Below are 20,526 nucleotides of genomic sequence, written 5' to 3' on the forward strand. Positions count from 1 at the left end.
TAACGATCCGGCGTTGCTGTGAGCTGTGGTGTAGGTTGCAGACGCGGCTCGGATCCCGCGTTGCTGTGGCTCTGGCGTAGGCCAGTGGCTACAGCTCCGATTCAACCCCTAGCCTGGGAATCTCCATATGCCGCGGGAGCGGCCCAAGAAATAGCAAAAAGACAAAAAAAAAAAGAATTAGGCCAAAATGTTGCAGATCACAACAGAAGGCACTCCATCGATATTAGCTGTGATTATATCATTGTTTTTATTATTGCCCTGGCACCCTTCCAACGAAACAAGCAGGAAACCAGGAGACAGAACACTTGGGTTTCCCATTAAGTGGGCGGCCTGGGCTCACCGCTTCCTAAAAGGCCTCCGGACAGGTGGGCGCCCTGCCACAGGGAAGCCGGGATGCCATCATGCAGTCGTCAAGGGCTCCTAAGCACCTACACTGTACCAGACACCGTCTGAACACTAGACAGACAGAGTGAACACAGACTGTGACAGGCCTCCTCTCCCGGGGCCCCCTCTCCAGGGGGCGCTGACTTTGTGAGCCCAAAGGCAGTCAAGTGCCACTCCCCAGGTACACCATCTCCACAAAATAGTCCCTTCCGCCTACAGGAGAAAGGACTCTCATTCACAAAGGGTTCTGGTGTGGGGGGGGGGGGGTCCTGGTGGTCCCGTGGTTAGGACTTGGCGCTTTCACACTGCAGCCTGGGTTCCATCCCTGGTCTGGGAACTGAGATCCCTCATCAGCAGGCAAAGGGTTCTGAGCTTTTGCTGAGGAAGAGGCCAAGTCCACGCTGCTTGGGACAGTGAAAGCTGCTCTGGGGAGTTGGCAGCCTTGGACGAGAAAGAAGTCCTGCAAATAAGTCTGTTCTCCAGCTCCCAGCAGACCCGTTGCTCCTCCCATTTTGCAGAGGAAGAAACTGAGGCTCCTGCAGGTCAACTGTCTGGCGGCCAAGGCCGTGAGGACCAGGGAATCCCAAGTCCCCAGTTCAAGAATGCTCCTCTCACCCGCGAAGATGCCTGGCTCAACGAGCTGGGGGACAGGGAACCGCGCCCCAGGAGAGAGGTTCCTGGAACTCAGGCCAGTCGGCTGCCAGGAAGGTCTCTCTTCTCAGGCCTACTTTCTGCAAAGCCCTTGTCCCAGAGTCCACCAAGCTGTGACTCATCGCAGGCCCAGGCAACGGCTGCAGAAACGAGGGGCCCAGGGAGGTACCACGGACTTGCTTAGAGACAACGGAGAATCACAAGTGATCTGACACAGGCCCCTTCCACAGAGCAGGACAGCAGCTTCGCTTCAGGGGAGCAGCAGACGGGCCCTTGGTTATGACCCCTTCTGAGTCGCCTCCTCCCCTCTCCTGTAGGCACGAAGCTGCAGACACAGCCATCCTTCCTGGGCTGGAACCTTACTTGGAAGGGGACTCCTTGGAACCTTACTCACCTTAGAAAGGGGAAAAGGCAGGTGCTTGGGAACTCCCTTGAGAAATCCACCAGGACCACCATTAAACAGGGCCTCCCCTGCAACCTCAAACCACCAGTAACACCTCCTGGGCACTTCCAGTCCAGGGAAGAGAGACCCCACAGCGGAAGAGACCCAAGACCAAGAGAAACAAGCAAACAACCGGGTCAAAAGCACAGGGCCCATGCAGAGCAATGTGCACCAGTGTGGGCAGAGCTGCAGCAAGGCCACCGGGCTTCTCTGTGCAGGAGGCAAGAGGCAGGAGGCAGGGAGCAGCCACTCACCAGTCATCCTGACTCAAAGGCACTGTGTGTCCCGACACAGGAGACAACGGGACGAGGTGCTGACACAGGCCCTACAGCCCGGATCAATGGGGTGCCAGGAGGCCAGCACCGGGAGCAGGCAGCCAGTCTGCAAGGCCCAGGGATGGAGGCTGCAAGGAGTTTCACAAGTGTAATAAGGAGCACATTACAAGTGTGTTTTCTGAAGAGCGTGTGTGTGTGTGTGTGTGTGTGTGTGTGTGTTTGGGGGTAGTTTCGAGGGAGTATAAATCATGGGTTCAAAGGGAGGAGTGAGATTTCAAATCATCGAGTAGGAAAGTATCTTAGGGAGTAGCTCAGGTAACACTGTCTCTACTCTTACAATCCCAAACAAAATCCTCCATCAGTATCAGTCTCTGCTGAAACCCCAACAGTGATGGGGAGCTCATTACCTCCCAAGGCAGCCCATTCCTCCGCTGGATGGCTCTAGCTGTCAGAACCTCCTGGAATCCCCTCACCCATGGGTCCTAGGCATCGGGGTTAGGGTTCTGAAGCCACAGGACACATTTAAACTCTCATCTTCTGCATCAACCCTGCACACGCTGGGAGACCATTGCTGTGCATTCCCCCCTCCCCCTGAACACCCCAGTAAAAATAATTTCCAGACAAAATGAACACTCCCAAATCCTTCATCCAAATCCCGTGCAGTGTAGTTCCCACTATCTCAGTCGCCTTCCTCTGGATGAATTCAGATTTGCCAGTGTCCCAACCAGAATGAACAAAACCCAGATGCAGACGAGGTGTAAGGTCCACAGAGCACAGAGTCTCAACTTCTTCATACCCAGGGTGGGGGGGTATCGTTCTTCTTAGCTTATAGTTTCTTTTTTCCTCTCATTTGTTCATTTCCTCAGCAAACACGAGCTACTTCCTACACGCCCAACACTGGGCTAGGTACAGAGATACCAAAAAAAATAATTCCATTTCATCTTTGTGCTCAGAGAGACAGCCATTGTAGAGAGATTTAAAGTACAAACAAACAAACAGATAAAACTATGGGGGAAAGAACACACTGCTTATGGGGTCCTTCCTGTCGGAGGACTGCTAGAGACACCTGCCCCAGCAAGTAGTAATGCCCAAGGTGAAGGAATCCAATAATGCTGGACTCGGGTTACAGCTGCAGTGAGGCGACAGGGACTGGCTTCACCCAGCCCTTAAACAACCAGAGCTGGAAAGAAGACGCAAAACCACTGCTTCAGACACTGACAAGAGGCAGCTCTGGGCTGTGATCCCTGAGAGAAGAGAAACAAAAGAGTGAGCCCCACGGCAGCCCCACTTATGGCCTGGGGCAGCTTCCACACTGCAGCTCAGGACAAGGAATCTGCATGGAGGCCAGTGGTCCCACCAAGTGGAAGAGACAGAAACTGGAGCTCATGGAGATAGAAGGTTTAGGGCAGAACATTGGAGAGGCAGGGACTCGAGAAGAGTCTCCTGGAATCTCAGGCTGACCCCCACATGTGTGGGGTAAGGCACCACAAGCCTGGGAATAGGAACACCGGAGAGCAATGGGCCAGCCAATCTGTGGAGGTCACTCAGGGCCACATTCCCACCAGCAAGGACAGGAGAGCCCCTGACCCACAGGGCACTGGGTAGGATCCTCCAAGCGTGGTGCCTCAGTAATGAAGCTAAATTAGCCCTAGACTGAAGGCTGGATCCACCCTAACAAAGCTTACAAGCAAGCCTTAAACACAGTCAACAGATCCCAAGCAGTTTAAATGCATTCCAGGATAAAGTCCAATACTCTCTGAGGAAACAGAACACAATCCGGCAACACTCAATTCACAATGTCTGGCATCCAATCAAAAATTAGCAGGCATTCGAAGAAGCAGAAAAATATGATCCATAACCAGGAGGAAACGCAGTCAAAAGTACAGACCTGAAAATGGCAGAGATGACCAAATCTGTAGACAAGGATGAAAAGACAGCTATTGTAAGTCTGCTCCATAAGCACAAGAACATAGAGGAAACATAAACATGATGAGAGGAGAAATGAAAGATTTAAAAAAGACTCAGGGGTTCCCCTCATGGCTCAGGAGAAACAAACCTGACTAGTATCTGTGAAGATGCAGGCTCGATCCCTGGCCTCGCTCGGTGGGTTAAGAATGCAGCATTGCCATGAGCTGTGATGTAGGTTGCAGATGCAGCTCAGATCCCGAGTTGCTTCAGCTATGGTATAGGTTGGCAGTTGTAGTTCTGATTCAACAACCCCTAGCCTGGGAGCCTCCATATGCCACGAGTGCAGCCCTAAAAAGACAAAAAAAAAAAAAAAAAGAAATGAAAATAAAAATAAAAAAGACTCAAATGAAACATCTAGAAGATGAAAGAAAATACAATACCTGAAATGAAAAACACACTGGATGGAACTAACTAACATCAGATTAGACACTGCAGGAAAAAAAACCATTGTACTTGAAGACATAAACTAGAAGACATAAGACTAGAAACTTCAAAATGAAGCACAGAACAAAAAAAAAATTAACGGAGCATCAGGAACCTAGAGGTCTAATATGCCTGTGATTGAAGTTCTAGAAAGAGAGGAGAGAGAAGAGAAACAGAAAAATACATAAAGAAATGATGGCTGACCAAGTTTTCAAATCTGCTAAAACAATGCAGGATGGGAGAGGGGCGTTCCAAGCGAGGCAGACCACACCCAGGACTATGGAAAGGAGAACCTGTATGGAGGGAGTTACAAACAAAGGGGACCAAGTGGCCCCAAAGTGGGGAGCAGGGAGGCTGGACAAAGCTCCAGTTCACAGCAGGCTCTGGATGCCGACTAGACCTCATCTTGTAGGAGTTCCCTTCATGGCTCAGTGGTTAACGAACCCTACTAGGATCCATGAGGATTCGGGGGTTCGATCCCCGGCCTCGCTCAGTAGGTTAAGGATCTGGCGTTGCCATGAGCCGTGGTGTAGGTCGCAGTCATGGCTCGGATCCTGAGTTGCTGTGGCTGTGGCCTAGGCCTTCAGCTACAGCTCTGATTCAACCCCTAGTCTGGGAACCTCCATAAGCCATGGGTATGGCCCTAAAGAGCAAAAAATAAATAAAATAAATAGACCTCATCTTGTAGACCAACAGGTGACTACCTCATCCTGGACCCAACGCAATCAATTTTTAAACCTAGAGTCAGGCTCTGCAGGAGAGTCCAGAGACAGAACAGAAGTCTGAGGTCCAGCTGTGACATGTGTCCGAAGGAGAATGACCCGGCTAAGATACCCACACTTGGATCCCATGTGGAACAAAGAACGGAGGCAAGAAAAACATCCTACCCATCTGAGAAGGGTCTTCCTCCCTGAAATTCCTGGAATCCGCTAATTCTTAGCAGAAAGGATAGCAGACACCTCATATTTTTTTCTTTTTAGGGCCACACCCGCACCCCGCACCAGCCTATGCCATAGCAATGCCAGATCCAAGCCACCTCTGCAACAACGCCAGGTCCTTAACCCACTGAGGCCAGGGATTGAACCCACATTTTCATGGACCCTAGTTAGGTTCTTAACCCACTGAGCCACAACAGGAACTCCAACTCCTCACTTTACGTGTGAACAAAACGAGGGCCCAGAGAAGTGCCATCGCTGATCCCAGGTCAGCTAGGCGTCCTGACTCCCCGAGACTACTCTTTCCACCTACCCACTCACCTGCTCTGATCCTCACAGAACCTACAGCACCATGACTGCTCTGGATGATGTCATGGGTCTGCACACAGCCACCCCAGCTCCTCCAAGGCAAAGAGAGACACCTGGTGTCACTGGGCTCCTGACCTGCCACAAGGTGGGGGATCAGTACACCCCCTTCACGTGTGCTGAGCAAACAGGTTTCTGGCCTGACTCTGGGGAAGAGAGGGGGAGATGAGGCTCCCTAAGATCCAAGGCCAGAGCTGTCCCCAGCCTGTGTAGGTTTGAGAGGGACAGAGAAACAGAGCAGAGGGATCCAGAGAGAGGGCCTCACTGACCCTGCCAAGTGGGAGTCACCAGACGACCCCTGAGAGGCAGGGTTGGGCTGGTGTGGGGAGGGCCACCTCTCTGGCCTCTAAATCCTGCTCCTAATCAGACTGGCCCTGAGCCAGCCCTGTGCTTGCCACCCCCTCCTCCCGGAAAGAAGAGGAAATTGATTTCAACCTTCCTTCTCTCCCGCTCCCCATACCGGCACCCTCCCTCAGCCCCAGCCTCACTGTGGGCTCTGGGTTGGGCGGCACCTCTTTACAGGGGTTAAGAATGAGAAAATTCTTGAGCTATTCCTGGAGCCTCGATTTTTATCATCCTTCCATTCTGGTCAATTCTGAGAGGCCAGTGGCCGGGAATGCCAGAGAGATCTGAGCCAGGCCCACCAAACCCAAAATAACCCCACACGTGCCTCTCTCAAGGCCTCAGGGATTTGGCCATTTTGGGTGCATGTTTTCCTACAAAGCTGCCCCCAGGCCCTGCGAGGTCACCTCACACACAGGTGCCAGGAACTTGGAGGCACCCCTGGGTGAGCTGAGGAAGGAGAGGGAGATAAGAGAGACAGAATCCAGGGTCAGGACCTAAAAAAGTCTGGCTCTACCTTCTCCGCTCAACTGCCTGAAGCTCCTGGGGAAAGCAGCCTCAGTTTTCTCACTGTGAAACTTCCAAGCAGCGGACCGCCTGACCGGGAAAGTCAGCCGAAAGTCTCCCTCTCAGAGCTGCAGATGCATTAATAAGAAGCTCCTGGTTTAAGAATCCTGCCTCCTCCCCAGGGACATCTCCGACCCCTGCGATTGTGAAGATGGATGGTTTTAAATCAGGTGAGAGTTCTGAATGTCTGGGGAAATGGGCTTTTCTTTTCATATTGCAACTGCAGTGTTTGTTCATTCAAAAAAGATGTGCATGCCCAGCAGGTGCTGGGCAACGAGAAAACAGGTGAAGCATCAGTGGAGGGGAAAATCCAGGCCTCTGCTCTTCAGCAAGAATAAGGAGACAGAAATTGGGCTGAGTCCTCAGAACTAACCCCGCCTGGCAGAGAGCGAACACCCAGAGGCTGCGCCGCAAGTACTAAGTCTGAGACCTCTGGCCGCACAAACGCTGCTTGCTGCTGGAGTCCCCGCCGGGGTGGGGGGAGGGGGGGAGACAGAGGGGAGAGGAGGGAGATTCTAGAAACAGCAGGATCAGTGGAGACTGGTCCCCTACACCACTGGGTTAGGATGCGGCAGCACCAAATGCTTTAGTTCCTCACATGAATCAGGAATGTGTTAAAGATACTTATTTAAAACTACCACCATAAAATAGATATTCCTTCTTCGGTTCTTGAAAGCTGCACCATCCCTGCAATAAATGCCTATGAGGACTTTTTGGCAATAAAAATTTATTTTGGGCGAATTAAAAATCTGGCAATTTCTGGTGGGGGTCCAAAGGAGAAAAGCCCCACAGTCTAATGAATCACCTTCCACCTCCTCCTTCCCCCAGAATCGCCCCCCCCAGCCTACCACCCGGCCTCTCCCCAGTCCACAAAGAGAGGGTCCAGTGTCCCCACCTTGCTCACGGGCACAGCACCATCAACTGAGAGCCATCTGGATAAGCAGTGATGAAAGCGGACAATGAAACTGAGGTCACGTCGTTTTTTATTCCAAATTAGGCTGAAGCATGAGGCTTCAGCTGGTCATCAGGCTTCTCCTCTGAGCCCTACACCAAGGGCTCTGGCTGTCTCCACCAGCAATGCCACCCCTTCCTATTCGGCTTTCCCGGGTGGGGGTGGGGGGAGAACAGCAGGGATCAGGGACACGCTTAAGCCGACAAGGGCTGACACTCTTATCACAGAGAGCACCAGGACTGAAAGATGCCTCAGACCCTCAGAGTCAAGTGCTCAGCAGTCACTTGCTAATGAAGTGACACTGAGTCATGATCCTGCTGATGCGTGAATCCATCCTCACAGCCACAGAGAAGGAACAGGCAGGAGGCACAGGCAGAGACTCTAGGAATCAGAGATGGGCCTCTCGGGTCTCTGCTGACAGAATTTATCTACAAACGCCTCAAAGCAGCAAACTCTGGGTTGCAGCAGGCTGAGGACCTCCATTTAGTGTTTCCAATTTCTTGGCCAAAAGGAGCGGCTGCGGTTTCTGGCCTTGCTGGTGATGCCAGATTTCTCCAAGGTCTGCAGAGTCAGCTCCGTACATTCTCCTCAACTAAGCACGGGGACACATTAAGCCCTTGAGCTGATCAGATGTCATTAACCCTGCACCAGTACACGCCGCCAGTGCCCCCAACACCCAGGGAAGCGTCAGGACACTGCAGCTGCCTGCTCCCCCCACCCACAGTCCCCACAAAGCACTCTCACCGAGCTGGGTCCCTTCTCTCACAGCACAGCCAAGGAGGAGAAGGAGAACAGCCCAGGGGCTGAGCCATAAGTGGACTGTTTCACAAAGTGAACCCTTCAGCCACAAAACATTTCTTTTCTAAGAGATGCTGAGAGAGAACAGGGAGAAAATAAAACGGCAAGGGGTTTTCAGATGCGAAAGTCCTCCCAGCCTTTGTTCTCGGTTGATGAATGCACACACCACCATGCAGATGACAGGCGACAGAACACGGGCGTGCGAGGAAAGAGCACTTCATCAAGGCAGGCTGGGGTCTCCAGGGAGAGGGAAGTTTGATGGATGGTTAGCCCCGGGGAGGACTTCTCCACCAGTGGCTCCTCGGCAGCATCCTGGAAACCGGGGTTGGCATTCTTCAACGACCCAGGGCTGGATCTCCCTGTTTCCTCCTGCCTCCCTGCCAGTTGAGACATTTCACAGGAAAGAAGAACTACCACACATGGCAGGTGATAAGAAAACTATACATTAGGGGAAGTCAGAATGTTAAGGGACGAGGGGGTGGGGAGAAAGTCTGGAGCACAGTGGGTACCCGATTTGCTGGGTGAATGAATGAATGAGTTTCCAGCAGAGGCCTGGGTCTGCAGGGACCGACTGGCTTTCATAAAGACCAGTCACTCATTGATGCCATTCTTCAGAGACGCCACGAAAATTAGCAGTGGTTTCCAAGCATCCGAGCTCCCAGCTGCTTCCAGAGGGCTGGCAGGCTTCCGTTCTGCCTCCACGGCCTGAAGTTGCCCATTACGAAGCCCACATTCTAGCTCACTCTCAATTCCTGCAGATAAGCTACATGCACTAACACACTCCACCTTGACTCCACCTTGAACAGCTCGTCTAGGCTGGCAGGAAAAGCGAGCATCCTGCCTAGCCCATTTCCCTGTGCAACCCATCTGCAGCAGAGGGGGCTGAGACGGGCCAGAGGTGGGCTGAGACGGGCCGGAGGTGGGCTGTCTTCCAAAAGTCTGTAGCGTCTAGCCCCCAATATTCTATCCCCCCTCTTCTGGGCCCATGGAGGGGCTGCACACCCCTGCCCTCCCACCACTGGACACACTTGCCTTTGATGTGACTTTGCCAGGCCCTTCCATCAAAAGGTGGAGTCTTTTCCTAGCCCTGGAGTTCCAGTGGGCCTGGTGACTTGCTTTGACAAGGAGCAAGTGGATATTACATTGTGAGACCTCAGAATCTACATCTCAAGAGGTCTTAGCGATTGCATTTTCCCTTAAAAAGCTAGCTCCCTTGGGAATGAGAAATCATGCAAGGGAAAGAGGCTCATCCGAGAGCCAACACTAACCCAAGGGTATGCTTTTTAGGGCCATGCCCTTGGACCATCCAGGCCCTGCAGAGCCACCAGCTGACTGCCCCCACATTCACAAACTCAGGGACGAGTCCAGCTGAGCCCTGCCCACATGGCCACCCACAGAACTGTGAGCAAAGAAAAGAATGGTTGTTTAGTTTAATCTACTAAACTTGGGGTAGTTTGTTATGCAGCAAAAGATAACTGACACAAAACTCACCCAGCAAGTCCATGCAGCTACTCAGAAGAAGGAGGGTAGAGTTCCCATCATGGCTCAGTGGTTAAAACGAATCCAACTAGGAACGATGAGGTGGCAAGTTCGATCCCTAGCCTCACTCAGTGGGTTAAGGATCCGGCGTTGCCATGAGCTGTGGTATAGGTAGCAGATGTGGCTCAGATCCCACGTTGCTGTGGCTCTGGCGTAGGCCGGCAGCTACAGCTCCAATGAGACCCCTTTGTGCACTGATGCGGGAAGATGGCTAAAGAAGTTTCCAGTTGGCACATTATATTCTATTTGTAGAAACTGATAAGATAATAGGTGGACAGCTCAATGCTAGTTTATCATTAAAATACCTGGAAGGAATATAAACCAAAATATTAATAGTGATTGCCTCGGAAGGGCAGGATTATAGGAGTTTTTGGGGTTTTTTTTTGCTTTTTAGGGCCATACCCGCAGCATATGGAGGTTCCCAGGCTAGGGGTCAAATCGGAGCTGTAGCTGCTGGCCTACATAGGATCCAAGCCGAATCTGCAACCTACAGCACAGCTCACAGCAACACTGGATGCTTAACCCACAGAGCCAGGCCAGGGATCAAACCTGTGTCCTCATGGATGCTAGTCAGATTCATTAACTGCTGAGCCACAATAGGAACTCCGATTTTCCTTTTCTACTTCTATAATGCTTGAAGGTTATAAGGAGGGTGCATTTGAGTTCCCCTGTGGCCCAGCAGGTTAAGGATACAGCATTGTAACTGCAGCAGCTTGGGTCACTGCTGTGGTGAGACTTCCATCCCTGGCCTGGGAACTTCCATATGTACCCGGTGCAGCCAAAAGTAAAAAGGCGTTTGTATTAATTTTTCACCTTGGATTCTGCCACAAGCTCATTTTTCCTAAAAATCCACTTTTATGTTGTCATTTCTCTGTTTTGGGACCAACACTGGCTCCCCACTGCTGGTCTCTAAGGTCAGTCTCCTCTGGGTGGCACTGCTGGTGCCCCATAGTGAAAAGCCCTCCCCCACCTCCTCCTGCAGCTTGCTCCTCCTCCTTCCAGCCCAGTCACTGGGCTACACCCATGCCCCAGCTTGCCATCCTCTGCATCTCCATCTCCTCTGCATCTCCATCTCCCCTGGGCTCCTCTGCAGGTCCTCAAAGAACGTTCCACCCAGCCCTGCCCTTGGCGGGCCGGTGTCCTGTGTTAATTCTCCCTGCACTGTGGGGACAGCCTGCCTCTCAAAGGAGTGGTTCACAGACACAGCCAGGTGGCCACCACCATCTCCGGCTGCTCCATCTACAGCAGGAGAGGGACAGAGCAGCAAGGTAGCTCCACACCGCCCCCATCTCTGCAGCCCACAGCCTGGACGGTGGGTGGGGACCTTGGACTGGCGCTTCCTCCCCACCAGGCCCATGTCAGTGGCAAGCAAGTGGGAGCTGCTAATTCAGAGCGACTTGGGGCCTCGGGGTGCCCTGAGAGCTCCCCTCCCCATCCTCCAGGTGTCCCACGCTGCATCCAGATCTGAACTCTGGCTTCAAACCTAACTGCCTTCCTGGGGGACCCAATGGCTCTTCCTTACTCAGGACTCTGCAATCTGTGTGTCCAGTTTTTAAACAAAGCTGTTTAGCATCTCCCAGGATTAGACAAATGGAAAATTGCAAGCCCAGACCTCTACCTCACTTTCTCTAAAACAAAACGCGTCATTCTACAGGTTCACATGTCCCCATTCCAACCCAGCTCGTCGCCCTGCTGCTCTGAGCCCTTCTACAGGGCTGGGCCCCAGTGGGGGCTGACGACTTGCTGGGGCAGGATCTGCTCTCTCTGTCCCCGTCCCCCACCTATCCCTGCTGGAGAGCGTTGGGCCCCTAAGCCTCTGCCTCCGCACGGGAAGGGGCAGGCAGCCAGGGACTGTGTTTGAGTTCTACACCCCCTGAAGGAGGAAGCATTCACGGCACCGGTATACGTTGAAAGGGCTCAGGCGGGCCTCTCATCTGAGTCCCAGAACAATGCAGGAGAACTCCGTCCCACACAACGCACATGAGCAAACACGCCAGGACAAGCACACACATACTCTCACACACGCGCTAGTGGGCGGCCACACCCTGTTCCAGCCTTGCCCTGAGCATCACCCCCTCACCTGTCCACTGTTTTCAGGGGCCCATTCCCTGCCCCCACCCCAGGCCCTCTCCCCGACTGAGCCTGACACCCTTTCCCCGGGGGTGGAAGGAGCACAGGATGTGCTGGAATGTACACACAGGTTCGGCCGCTGCCCGCCAGGACTCTAGAAGGCTGGTCCACACAGAGTTTTACAGCAATTTGTTCACTCTAATTTTCTTTATCACCTGAAGAAGGGCAATTTTTCAAATCTGCACAGAAGTGGCTGTGAGGGTTAGTGGCAGCTCCGAGCTGCCAAGGCCAAGGCCAAAAACACACCAACATCCTATATAGGAAATTACCGGAACTTCGGCCTTCCTGGAGTGATAGCCAAGCCCCCCTCAACAAGTGGGGGGGTCCAGGAGATCTGCTGAGCTGCCTGACTCTTCATACCCCTGGAAAGTTCTCCAGCCCCATCCTTGCCTCTTCCCATCACAAGGTCAGATTTCTTCTTCTTCCTTTTTTCTTTTCTTTTTTTTTTTAGGGCTACAGGTGTGGCATATGGAAGTTCCCAGGCTAGGGGCTGAACTGGAGTTATAGCTACCAGTCTACACCACAGCCACAGCAACACCAGATCCGAGCCTCGTCTGCGACCTATACCACAGCTCACGGCAATGCCAGATCCTTAACCCATTGAGTGAGGCCAGGGATCGAACCTGCATCCTCATGGATGCTAGTCAGATTCGTTTCCACTAAGCCACGAAGGGAACTCCCAGATGTTTTAATAAATGCTGACTTTGGCTGTAGAAATGGTCACGAGACTCTGAGAAAGTAAGCAAGTATTCAAAGTGCAATTAATTTCCAGGCAGTGTGTCGGGAGGGAGGCAGGGGGGGAAGGGGTGTGGTAAAGTCAAAAGCACAGATAGTATGAAACAACAGATAATCAAAAATCATCTACACGTGGCTGCTGAGCCCACATAGGCACTCCTCCTGGCCACAAGTTCTCAGGAGCCCAGCAGTTCAGGCTGAGTGTGGGCTGTGCTTCTGGTGTGAGAGGAGGACCACCCTCCACTAGGCAGGGGCTCTAACTGAGGTTGAAATTGTTAACTTGTTGGGCTGGAGTCCAGTGAGGGAGCCTCTCAGTCCTAAATGCATGGGCCGGGGCCGAGGCCGGGGGCAGATCAAAGGAAAGTCGGGCAGCAAGCCCCCCACCAACCAGTCAGGCAACCATCTCTGTGAACAGCCTTCGCCCCCAGGCCGGCTTCCATCAGGACTCAGAGCTCTTGTTTCCTCATTAACTTCATTCCTTCCTCCTCCATCTACCTGAGGCAGAGCCAGAGTGACCACTGCTGAGCGGAAGGGGGATTTGGGAGGCCCCGGACTGGAAGCCAAAACCCAGGCAGGCCCTCATCCAGCCAGAAACCACCTTCACCAGAAGGAGAAGGCACCTGGGCAAATGGAGGAGAGGGAAGCAGCCTAAAAAAAGCAACCAGTTCACCAAAGGTCACCTAGCCAGGCAGAGGTGGGATGAGGACCTCCACCCACGTCATCATTCCAGAGGCCAACCCGCATGACAAGCAATGTCCAACCAAGACTTCGAAGCCCAAAGCCTTGGGCAAGGACAAGCGTCCTGTCTGTCAAGTCTCCTCACTCTGCTTTCAATCCAGACTCACAGGAGGAGGACAGTCGTCTGTCTGGAAAGGACTGGTGATATCAGAGGCCATCCGTCTCCCCAAGGCCATGCAGTGCAGCCTCCTGGGAGCTCCCCAGCACCTTCTGCTTGGCAGGTCCCCCCAGGGCAGGCCCCATGGAATCTCTGTGACGGGGCAGAACGTGCCATGAGCAGCCAGGGCATGCTGCGTGCGAGAACCCTCGCCCACTTGTCCTCAAGTCCTTCCATCCCTGCCACCTGATTTCTAGCAGACTGGTTTCCCTCGGCATGGCCTCCTGCTTGGCTGCATGGCCAGTCCTCCAGTAGGCAGTGCCCCAAATCCCAAGGCGTCGAGACTGAAAGCAGACACCCTCCCCAGGCCCCGGTGGGAGGGGGGAAGACTTAAAATGGGAGCCCCACATCCCGGCTGCAGCAGGCTCAAGGAGGGACATGGAGCAGGTTCCCAGGCCAGATGGCAATGGCCGCAGGTCTGGTGGGAAGGGCAGGTGCGGCAGGAGTCAGACCGCCTGAACTTGAGCTGCTGCTCCCCTGGCACTAAAGCTGTGTCCTTAGGCAAGTCTTTGTCTCCACCTTAGCTGCTGCCACTGTGAAACAGGGCGAAATGACAGCTACCTCACAGGACTCTCATGAAAGTTAAGTGAGATTTAAATTAAGATTTAATACGAATTTAATTAAATTAGTTGTGGACATATGTTAAGAGTCTGAAACTGTGGCCAACGATGACAATGACAGATAAGAACACTGGCACCCTGAGTATAATGTGCAAAGCACTAAAGGCCAATAAGAGGCCCAAGGCCATGCCTGGAACTCCCAATCATCTCTGCTGGGACTCAGAGAGATGGGAGCCTTTTGGCAAGAAAAGCTACCACCGGCCAGCGGCACATCCTTCTTACCACACCACCCCCAGCACCACATAGCTGGGTTCTTGGAAGTTAAGAGATTTACAAATTATCCAGCAGGAATAAGCCACAGGATAAAACACATCAATTAAAATATAAAAAGACCCATGTCTATAAGCAGCACCCCAGAATTTAAATCAGCATCCTCCACACTGGTAGCTCCAGCCCAGCACCAGCCCCACAGGGGCCTTAAGCACAGGTTCTGGGAACAAAGAAGCTGCCAGCAAGACCAGGGAATCTGCAGGAGCAGAGATGAGGGTTCTGGCAAAGGGTGCCCACCCAGAGGGCCAGGGGCTTTCCTGTGGCAGCCAATACAGAGGAACAGACACAGGTGGGATTGGCCCAATTCCCACAGATTCTTTCCTGGCTGGCTGTGGGGCGGTCCTCCACCCGGGCTCCCAAGCCTGCTGGGAGGAGACGGGAAGCAGGAAGTTACAGGCCTCTCCTGCCTCCCTAGGCTTCCTCCCTACAATCAGGGAGGTCAAGAAAGAAATTAAGAATACTGCTGGCCACCATTCAGAAACAGAGGGAAGCGGGGGAGGCTCTCCTGACCCCCAAAGCCCAATTTAAGGAGCTTATCAATTCAAAGTCAAGAGCTAGGACAGAGAGACATCTAGAAAGTGTCAACATCCCATTCTACCTCCCTCCCCAACCCACAGTTAAAGGGCAAGAGAAACTGGCTTTAGATAGTTTATAACACACAGTCTTATAGAGGTCCCATCACACAACAGACCCAAGACTGACACTGACCTGTTTTCCTTGAATTTCCAGTGAACACCTTGGCTGCTGGCAGATCAGAGAAGATCCCAAGATATTCCTGCAGGAAAATAAAACGTTAGGTCATCATTTCACTGGGAAGCCACTCCAGAGTGAATTCTCTGCAACAACGGCCACTCTTCAGGCAGCAGTCTCCCATCAAGAATCCATTCATTCGGAGTTCCCATCGTGGTACAGCAGAAACGAATCTGACTAGGAACCATGAGGTTGCGGGTTCGATCCCTGGCCTCACTCAGTGGGTTAAGGATCTGGCGTTGCTGCGAGCTGTGGTGTGGGTCGCAGATGCGGCTCGGATCTGGCATTTCTGTGGCTCTTGCATAGGCAGGCAGCTATAGCTCTGATTATCTGATTAGACCCCTAGCCTGGGAACCTCCACATGCCCTAAAAAGCAAAAAAAAAAAAAAAAAAAGAATCCATTCATTCAACAGATGGAGAAGGCCAGAAAGGGCAAACAGGTTCTGGCTGCTATGCCAGTTCCACTCAGTTGGCAGTGGGTGCTAAAGCATTATGAGAGAGCCCAAGCCATGATTGATTAGTGATGTCTGTGATGGGCAGTTCTGTGACAAGTATTTGCCATTCCCGGTGTAAACATCTGGCATCCAAAGATTTAACATGTGTATTTGACCACTCTCAAGTGAGACAAAGTTTCAACATATGTAAAAGTGTGTAACTTTACTGAGACATGAGTTTGATTCACACACCCTTCAAGGCTGAGGCAAAGGAATAGGCTACTCTGTTGTTTCCATCTCTGCCACATCCAAGTTACTCTTGAGGAGCAATAAAAACTTGGTGGAAAATGGCCATCAAGTGAGAGATAAAATTGTAGCAGAAGTTAAAAGGGTAGTTAATTTGGTGTGTGAAGATATATACAGGAAACATTTGGCTCTATGTGGAAACATGACTCCAGAGAAAGCCAGGCCCATGCACAAATACTGCTGCAGATGCAAACTTGGGATTCTAGAATGTGCAAGACTCAGTTATTTCCGGGGCGGGGGTGTGTGTGGCAAAATGGACACTTTTTATTGAGATAGAAGTAACATATAACATCATGTATAACATATAACATCATGTTAGTTTCAACACAATGATTCGATATGTCTACATACTGAAAGTACTGCAAAATGACCACCACAGTAAGTTTAGTTAACATCCCCCACCATGCACAGTTACGAAATTTCCTTCTTGTGATTAGAACTTTTAAGCCCTACTCTCAGCAACTTTCAAGTTTACAATACAGTGCTATGGTTAACTCCCATCCCCAGGCTGGACATTACAGTCCCATGACATTTCTTGAGAATGTCTCGGTCCACACTGAGCCTACTCTGTCTCTCTCAGCAGTGAGCACTGGGCCAAGAACACAGAGGAAGACAGACTCCATGCCCTGAGGGGCTTCCAGTCTAGCTAGAGAAACGATGATGGTCTCTAGAAAGAGCAAATGGCTCTGCATCTTCATGGTCACCCAGCCCAGAATGTGCTACAAGCCCGGTTCACCATTTCTTCACCACACCCATTCAGTCAATCCACTGATGGTCTCAATACTCCTTCAAAACATCTCAGGTTCATTCCTCACAGCTGCCCAGCTGTTCTTCCCACCATGATCTGCAGCAACCTCTACTCAAAAACCTACAAACTTCCCAGCCCCCACCCCCCCAAGGTTGATCACAGTCTCCCCAGCACCAGCAGTCAGCATACTTAACTTCTCTTCAATGAAAGAATGGTTGGATGGATGGTTGGATAGACGGATGGCTGAAATTCCTTGGCTGGGCATTTGAAGCCACCCACGATATGGTCACTGCCTACCTGTCCAGGCTTTTCTCTCTCCAGCTCCTCCCACACAAGCCACTCATTGGCCTGACTGAGCGATTCACACACCCCAACACTTTCCCAGGGCCTTTCCTCAGGCTGAGCTTTTCTCCCTTCAGGCGAAAGGCAAGCCACCCTTCAAAGTTCTCATCAAACACCACCCACTTCAAGAGGTGTTCCTCTAGAATTGGGGTGATTTATGCCCCTGTTTGAATACAAATTCTAGTCTCACAGGCCACTCACTTTATATTTTGAATTGTCATTTTTGAAGCCCTTTCTTAACCTTTTACTGCATTATATGCCCTGTTTTCATTTTTGTATCAGAACTTAGCACAGACTCTTGTAGTAAGACATACACAACTAAAGGATCATGCCAGGCAGTATATAAAAGCCAGGAGAGATGAAAACATAAAATGCCATAGGACTCCAAGGAAAAAGAGGTTCTTTTGGGATGGGTAGCCAGGGAAGTCTCCATGAAGGAATTCAGACATGAGAAGGATCTTGAAGATCTTCTTAAATAGGGGAAAGAGGTGCAACCACTATGGAAAATAGTAGGGAGATTCCTCAAAAAACTAAAAATAGAATTACCATTTGATCCAGCAATCACACTCCTGGGTATCTATCCAGAGAAAACCATGACTCGAAAAGATACAGGTACCCCAACATTCACTGCAGCACTACATACAATAGCCAAGACATAGAAGTAACCTAGATGTTCATCAAAAGAGGAGTGGATAAAGAAGATGTGGTACATATACACAATAGAATATTACTCAGCCATAAAAAGGAAAGAAATAATGCCATTTGCAGCAACATGGAAGGACCTAGAAATTATCATGCTAAGTGAAGTTAGACAGATAGTGAGACACAATGTCATATGCTATCACTTATATGTAGAATCTAAAAAAAGGATACAGGCATTCCTGTTGTGGCACAGTGGAAATGAATCCGACTAGGAACCATGAGGTTGCGGGTTCGATCCCTGGCCTCGCTCAGTGGGTTGAGGATCTGGCATTGTTGTGAGCTGTGGTGTAGGTCACAGACATGGCTTGGATCCTGTGTTACTGTGGCTGTGGTGTAGGCCAGCAGCTACAGCTCCAATTCAACCCCTAGCCTGGGAACTTCCATATGCCATGGGTGCAACCCCCCTCCAAAAAAAGACAAAAAGGGATACAATAAACTTCTTTGCAGAATAGAAACTGACTCACAGATTTTGAAAAACTTATGGGTACCAAAGGAGACAGGTTGGTGGGGAAGGGATGGGCTGGGGGTTTGGTATGGAAATGTAAAATTGGGTTGTATAGTTCCCGTCGTGGCGCAGTGGTTAACGAATCCGACTAGGGACCATGAGGTTGTGGGTTCAGTCCCTGCCCTTGCTCATTGGGTTAAAGATCCGGCGTTGCCGTGAGCTGTGGTGTAGGTTGTAGACGCGGCTCGGATCCTGCGTTGCTGTGGCTCTGGTGTAGGCCAGTGGCTACAGCTCCGATTAGACCCCTAGCCTGGGAACCTCCATATGCCGCGGGAGCGGCCCAAAGAAATAGCAAAAAGACAAATAAATAAATAAATAAAATTGGGTTGTGATGATGGTTGTACAACCATAAATACAATAAAATTCACTGAATTTAAAAAAGAGGGGAAAGAGGGAATAGGGAGGAGCATTCCAGGAAGGTAGAACAGTATGAACTAAGGAACAAAGAAGGACTGAGCAAAGCATGCTTGGGAGATGACCCTGGCTGGAACAGAGGGTTCCTGGGGGAAGAAGAGTGGGAGATAAGGCTCGACGGGCAGGCCGGGGATAGGTAGGAAGGATGTAGAGTGCCTGGCTAAGGCACCCGGATTAGATCCATCCCCTTTTAGTCCCTGGAATGACCACCACAGCAGGCCTGGGCCTTAATGGCAGAAGAGGTCCTGTCCTCTCTTGTTCCGAACATATTAGTGTAGCCTCCTCAGTTAGGTTATAAATAACAACACCGTTTACTGCACACCTGCTGTGTATGAGGCCCTAAGCTACATGCTTCACATGCGTTCTCTCACTGCTCCTTCCAACAGCCCTGAGAGCTTGGTATTGTTATCCTCCTCTTGCAAGCAGGAAGCTAAAGCCAAAAGCAGTGAAGGCACTTGCCCAAGACCTCCCCTGCTCAGTCATTTGCTGAACAATACAGCCCATGCTGGAGTTATATTCACAAGGATGGGGACCGGCACTCTGGCCAGCTACCCAGACTCTGCTTATTTATTTCTCAAGGGCAATATTTATTAAGCACATAGTAGAAGCTTAATAAAACACACTCAGTAGAATGCAGGTTATCAGGAGTCAGGGGGAGAAGGAAATGAGTTTTTAATGAGTGTACAGTTGAGTTTTGCAGATGAAAAAGGTTTGCAGACCTGTTGCAGAACGATGTGAACATCTTAATGCAACTGAACTGGACTTTTTTTTTGCTTTTTTTTTTTTTTTTTTTGCTTTTTTTAGGGCCAAACACAAGGCATATGAAGTTCCCAGGCTAGGGGTCAAATTGGAGCTACAGCTGCCAGCCTACACCACAGCCACAGCCACAGCCACAGCCACACAGGATCTGAGCCGCATCTGCAACCTACACCACAGCTCATGGCAACACCAGATCCCGAAACCACTGAGAGAGGCCAGGGATTGACCCCAAATCCTCATGGATACTAGTCAGATTCGTTTCTGCTGTGCTACAACAGGAACTCCCTGAACTGGACATTTAAAAATGGTTACGGAGTTCCCCTCGTGGCTCAGCGGTAATGAACCTGACTAGCATCCATAAGGATGAAGGCTTAATCCCTGGCCTCGCTTAGTGGGTTAAGGATCCGGTGTTGCCATGAGCTGCTATATAGGTTGCAGACACAGCCCGGATCAGGAGTTGCTGTGGCTGTGGTGTAGGCTGGCAGCTGCAGCTCCAATTCAACACCTAGCCGGGGAACTTCCATATGCCACAGGTACAGCCTTAAAAAATAAAGTTTTTTTTGAGTTCCCATTCTGGCACAGTGGTTAACGAATCCAACTAGGAACCATGAGGTTGTGGGTTCGATCCCTGGCCTTGCTCAGTGGGTTAAAGATCCAGCATTGCTGTGAGCTGTGGTATAAGTTGCAGATGTGGCTCATATCCCTCGTTGCTGTGGCCCTGGCATAGGCCGGTGGCTACAGCTCTGATTCGACCCCTAGCCTGGGAACCTCCATATGCTGTGGGAACGGCCCAAGAAATGGCAAAATAAAATAAATAAATAGGAGTTCCTCTCGTGGTGCAGTGGTTAACGAATCCGACTAGGAACCATGAGGTTGTGGGTTCAGTCCCTGCCCTTGCTCAGTGGGTTAACGATCCGGCGTTGCCGTGAGCTGTGGTGTAGGTTGCAGAGGCGGCTCGGATCCCGCGTTGCTGTGGCTCTGGCGTAGGCCGGTGGCTACAGCTCCGATTCGACCCCTAGCCTGGGAACCTCCATATGCCGCGGAAGCGGCCCAAAGAAATAGCAAAAAAAAAGACAATAAATAAATAAATTAATTAAATATTTTTTAAAAGATAAAATTGGTTATAATAATTTTCATTGTATGTTTTTTACCACAACTAAAAATAAAAAATAAACACAGCACACCTACTGACTGACTGATTGGCTGCTGCTAACATCTTACACTGTAAGTTTTCTGATGCTGGAAGAAACCCTACAAATATTTTAACGCAGGAA

General features: G+C 51.0%; 1 protein-coding gene across 1 annotated transcript in view; it reads right to left on the reverse strand.

Moving 5' to 3' along the window:
• Positions 1-20,526, reverse strand: part of TSPAN9 (tetraspanin 9) — a 192,860-nt gene that overhangs the window by 170,147 nt on the left and 2,187 nt on the right. The window contains exon 2 of the mRNA XM_047787811.1: positions 15,001-15,067. The gene's annotated coding sequence lies outside the window, so the exon portion shown is untranslated. The remainder of the gene's footprint in view (positions 1-15,000; positions 15,068-20,526) is intronic.

The sequence above is a fragment of the Phacochoerus africanus genome, chromosome 7 (assembly GCF_016906955.1).
Source record: "Phacochoerus africanus isolate WHEZ1 chromosome 7, ROS_Pafr_v1, whole genome shotgun sequence".
NCBI lineage: Eukaryota > Metazoa > Chordata > Mammalia > Artiodactyla > Suidae > Phacochoerus > Phacochoerus africanus.